We start from the raw sequence: 6,000 nt of genomic DNA, 5'->3' as shown, positions 1-6,000 counted from the left end.
GTTCATTTCACGGAATTCTTTGAGATCAGGTTGCGTATATGACAACATTTCAGTATAGCACATGAGTGTGTTTCAGTAGTGTTTATAAAAGTGTCTCAGTAGTTCAAACCAAAACGTGGACGTGAGGCTTAAACGTAGCAATTGATATTCGTTTTTAAAGCAAAATATAGTAGTGTAGATGTAGCCTAAAAGACTTGTCAATCAATGTAAGAGCAGGTTCCAAAGCTACAGTTTGAATATTGGTAGTTGTGCAAACCCTTTGTTTATATTAGGATCACAAATAGTGCTTTTAAGTGACGGGACCTAAGCACCTCAGAACGAGAAATAAACTCAAATGTCTTTCAATTACATAAAATAACATTGTTGACAATTTGCAGTGGAGGTTTTACAAAAATGTCAAAGCTGTGGACTTGCCAGTCTGCACAGTCTACAGCGATAGTAACAGGTCATTCATTTAGGTTATAAATCTGCAGTTTTTCATGTGCTGACACACCACATTTCATTTCTCCATTTTCATTTGAAGTATGCAACTCTGCATTGACCTCAGTCCATCAGGGCACGGAGGCACAACGAGGGAGGAAGCGAACTCCTGCTGGGCTGGGACATTAACCACGGGAGCACACAGGCCATGAAATATATACCTCTTTAGAGACAGCTCTTTATTCGCCTTTAACAGGGCTGTAAAGTGCTTTTCTGTGCCCTGATCAGGAGACCACAGGCACAGTGACACCAGCTACATCCATGCTAACACACTGACTCTCACCTTCCAGCGTGCGTCCACACTGCTGGACGAAAGGGGATACAGGAAGTAGATATAAATTCAACTTTGAGGTCGAGGTAGTCTCGCATTGCCAGACCTTCCTCCACAGCGCTGCAGATCACAGTCGTCTTGGGCGGCGCTAAGCGCCGGACGGAGCAACGGTGCCGCTGCAAAATAGCTTCCGGAAGGAACTTGTTTTGGTGGAACATGTGTACGTTCAAAAGTTGTTTTAGTCGTGCAACAGAAAACTCAGATTGGACAGATAGTCTAGCTAGCTGTCTGGATTTACCCTGCAGAGATCTGAGGAGCAATTAACCATAGTCCTCAGAAATCCACCGCAGTTTAAAATTACAACACAAAGAAAGAGGAAGGTGACGGACATCCGGCAGAAATGAGGGACATCCGGCGGAGTTTCCGGCGACACCTGAACTATCCCGGAGTGAAACGTGGTCGATATGGACTAGGGTCGAGGGGACTTTTGTCCAGCAATCCTAATTTGAAACAGGAGCCTTTTCAGACAGCTCTATCTGCCTCCCACTTGTACTGTCTTTCCAGCTGTCCCCAGGGAGATGGATTTATGGAGCAGAGAGGGGAACCCAGATTGTTCACGGATCTAGCTTGTCTCTCTGGCATGAGGGGGAGAAAACTGAGGAGACGGACGGGCAGAGCTGGGTAAGGTTGCATGAGTTACAGCAGGAAAAAAAAAAAAACGCCAAAAAAACAGAGATCATTATGAAGACATAAGTGTCTTCACTTCACATCTGTCCAAGATTTCCCCACAGCCCCATCCTGTTCCGGGGGTAAGTCACTCCTCTGGGGTTTGGTTGAACCCAACAAATGTGTGATTAGATAGCGGTCATCGCTGTGATGTGGTTGGAGAGACAAAACATGCATCCATACAGCTACATATAAAAACAAAAAGTAGCTCGACATGCACAGTATATCAGCACACAGGCACACACAACATGCACACACACTTTGTTTACTCTTGGTGCATTTTCCTGCGTCTCCACAGCCACTATCTGCCGATATTCTGCAGTGATTGTGTGCCCGGCCCCTGCTGGGGGCTGGGACTGAGCCTCCACATCTGAAAAAAGCGGAAGAGATAGATGGTATCTTCTGGATGGTGTGTTTGACCAGTACGAGGCACAAACAAAAGTGATACTTCGCCAGAGATGAGGGCGCTGTTTGTGTCGGGAGAGAGACAGGCAATGAGGGCAGTGGACGCTCTATCACACCCTGACATCCTGTCCTTTGCCTCAATTCTCCAATGTCTGCATCCTCACTCGAGTCCCTGAAAACAAACGAGCATGATGGCATGGAGAAACATCCTCTAGAGGTTTGAGGTTTTCACTGTAGCACTTGAGGCCTCCATAGTGATACCGAAGAGCTCTGTTTATGGATTATTTTAGCACCTGTGGGAATGACAATAACTTCCAAAGGCTGTAATGAGATAAGTTTAAACATCCAAACATGTTGGGCATGCACTCTCGTCAAGGTTGACAAATGTGCTCTGCAAAAGCTGTGTTCAGGAATGTATGCTGACAGCTTCACAGAGCTGGCATGATGGATGGCGTCCTTATGACAATGCCAGCTGGTAGATGTTTGTGTATTTGCGTATTGATATATATATATATATATATATATATATATATATATATATATATATATATATGTGTATATAGGTGTGTGTGTGTGTGTGTGTGTGTGTGTGTGTGTGTGTGCGTGCGTGCGTGCATGCATGTGTGTGTGAGAGAGACAGTGTGTGTGTCTGTGTTTATACATTGTGTCTTTCTGTATGTAGGTCCGGGTATTGTGTGTGTGTGTGTGTGTGTCCACAGTCCCAGTTACAGTCTTTTTGGCATATACAGTCTTCTTTGTGCGTCAGGGGACAGTGTTTGCTAGCTGAGAGGGACAGTAACACAAAGTGTAATTTTGCTCCACTAAGACTGCAACTTGACTTAATTTGTCTAATTCCTGAAGCCCCATATTCACTTTTGGTGAACTTTGAAATCAGTTTTTACACAGAATGAGAACTGTTGAGTTTGATTTCACCTACAGTGTATGAATAAGTGGTTCTATATAGAACCTTAAAGGGTTCTATAGCTTGGTACGTATGTGGCACCCTCATAAGGTTCTATGTAGAACCATTTCAGAGGGTTCTTTGTTGCTCAACAAATAGAACATTTTAAAGGTTGAATTAATATGCCAAACCCTTTATTGCTTCGGTTGGCCACATCTTTTTTTATTCATAATTTTCAGGATTACCATTATATTAAGTTAATTTACGCAACTGCTACTAGTAGTTTAAATAAAATAACCTATAATATCTAAAACTTAATAACATAAAGTAAGCCCTTATCCGCCACCAACTTATTGTAGATTGAAGAAAAAGAAAAGAGAGGTGGTTTCAAACTGACTGTATTGATAATCAAAAAGGAGTTGCAACATGTAAAACCATTGACCACTTGGTGTCTTTAAGCCTCGTTTGCTAGGTAACCATACTGTATACAAAAAATAGGTACTAACTAACAAACTAACGGTTGTATGCTTTCACTGAAGACAGAAAGCGCAACTGTAGTATCCATTTTCCGCTAGAAATTCAATTGTTATAAACTTTAGAGACAAAACTTTCTTAATATGCCAGTTTCTGCTGTCAAGGAAGATGAATGTCGGTCATGATTTCGGTGCACGCGAGCAACGTGTTTTTGTTTTTAAACCAGCAATTAAAAAAAGGAGGCTAAAGGTTTTTAATCTTGGCAAACACCTTCTTGAAAATGTACATTATTTACATAATTCACTGTGAAAGCTGACATTTTGAGCAGCGAACAAAACCTCTCTGATTGTACATATCAGCATGGGAGTATTGTTTTAAGAGAGCCTTCTCTTCTGAGCATTCATAGCATGTGAAACTGTTGAGCACTGGCTTCTACTACTTTTAAATGGCTTCAAAGTGGATGTAAATACCGAAATTAAATTTAAATTTAACCTTATAGTAAGCGTTTTATTTTAAATCTAATGTGCCGGGGGTGCGAAAACTAAACTGCTTTATATACTTCATTTCCTAGTCTCCACTTTTAGATTCCCCTAACTCACCCACTCCGAATGAAGTCCCACTCAGATCATATATTTGTCCTGAATACTTGCACTGTGATGGCAAAAGTAGGAGCACCACATGCACAGCTCGCATGACAAAACAACGAAGAGAGCTCAGTGAAAAGTCAGTAGAGAAGTTACTTGGCAGAGAAGAAAAAAACATGCTGAATGTGGAACTCAGGCTGTGTGTGTGTGTGTGTGTGTGTGTGTGTGTGTGTGTGTGTGTGTGTGTGTGTGTGTGTGTGTGTGTGTGTGTGTGTGTGTGTGTGTGTGTGGAGGTTATATGACCAGACGGTGCGAGTGAAAGAGAGTGTGGTGACCTGTAACAGCTCCATGACTCCAGTCTGGGGCTTTAAAATCCACACGCCGGGGTCCTGGATTGAACACACGGCAGACCTCACTTCAGTATAGACAAGGCAGCCCCAATGGGAAACCGATTGTTTATTTAACTACTGTTTTATGGAATACCTAGTGACAGGAAGTCCTTAAAACAGCAGCAGTTACTATTTATATAGTCCCCTTTTTTTTCAGGAGTAAACACACTTGCTGGCTCGCCCCTCCTCCCTCCCGCAGACACCCTGCCGTTGAGGAATGCACCCATTAACATGCTGGTGGCCATCTTGGAAGCTTGCCTCTCACTTCCTGTTTCCATGGCTACACTTCACTGCTACGGGAGATGATAAGCACTAGCAGTCTCAGGTCTTAATCCTCTTCATCTAGCTCATTTTCTACATCACTTCATGCCATTCAAGAATGAGCTGGAAAAGCCAGTTACCCACAACAAGCATCACATTTTTTTACGCACGTAATCCCTGGATTCGCAGACGGAAGCAGATAAAAACCAGCGAAAAGGGATGTGGATACAGTTTGTTTTCTTTTTCTTTCAGTCCAACAGCCGGAAAACATTCATTCCAAAGCTGCAATGATTATTATCATTATTTTCAATTATTTTATTTTACAGCTGAAGACATGAAAGGGAAGAGAGAGGGGGAATGACATGCAGCAAAAGGCTGCAGGGTGCAAACCTGCGACCGCTGCGTCGAGGAGTAAACCTCTATACACTACCGGTCAAACGTTTGGGGTCACTTCGAAATTTTCATTCCACTCCATTATAGACAGAATACCAGCTGATCTGAGTGAGTGGCTGATCTTTAATGCAATATCTACATTGCCCATTATCAGCAACCATTCATCCAATGTTCCAAAGGCACATTCTGTTTACTAATCTGATATCATTTTAAAACAACTAAACATTGGAGAACCCTTTTGCAATTATGTAAGCACATAATGTAATCTGAAAACTGCTGCCCTGGTTAAAAAAAACAATGCAACTGATCTCAGCTGGTATTCTGTCTATAATGGAGTGGAATGGACATTTCTAAGTGACCCCAAACTTTTGACCGGTAATGTATATGGGCGCACAATCTACCAGGTGAGCTACCTGGTCATTTGATTTGACTGCAAAGCCAGACTACCAATCATGCTTCTTTATATATATATATGAAGGCAGTGTAACAACAGTGACATACAAGGTAAATGCCACATACAACACATAGACAATACATAAAAATATGCATAGACAGTGACAGACAGTAAAGACAATAACATCCAGCATACAGCAGTTATAATGATGTGGTAAGAGGCAGAGAGAATGGTGGGTGTATGTATATGTTTTGTGTAAGTGTATCAATGTTGGGGTGTTCGAATGTAAGAAAGGTAGATATGCATGTGTTTTAAAGATCTTGAGCAGGTTGACAAATGTGGTGGAGACAATAATAGGGAAGAAGAGAGAGAAACGAGAAACTAAGAAACATAAAACTCATAAAATTGGGAGGAAAACCCCAGTCCTGCTTGGGTCTGGTATACATGTGTGTGTGTGTGTGTGTGTATGTGTGTGTGTGTGTGTGTGTGTGTGTGTGTGTGTGTGTGTGTGTGTGCAGCTATGGGGCAGCTGTATTCTGATCTGCTCCTCCAGCGCTGCACCATAAATCACCGGTTCGCCATGAGCCTGTGAGACCAGAGGAAACATCAGCGTTAAACAGGAATGATATTTCACTTCAGCCTCTTCCTGCTCCACAACTCCCCAGATACCAACTACAACCAACTCCCAAAAGCATTATCGTGACAGCTTCATGTCAGTGCCG

This window comes from Sander lucioperca, chromosome 5 (assembly GCF_008315115.2).
Source record: "Sander lucioperca isolate FBNREF2018 chromosome 5, SLUC_FBN_1.2, whole genome shotgun sequence".
Taxonomy (NCBI): Eukaryota; Metazoa; Chordata; class Actinopteri; order Perciformes; family Percidae; genus Sander; species Sander lucioperca.
The sequence above is the reverse complement of the archived record's forward strand: the minus strand, read 5'-3'. Positions refer to the sequence as shown.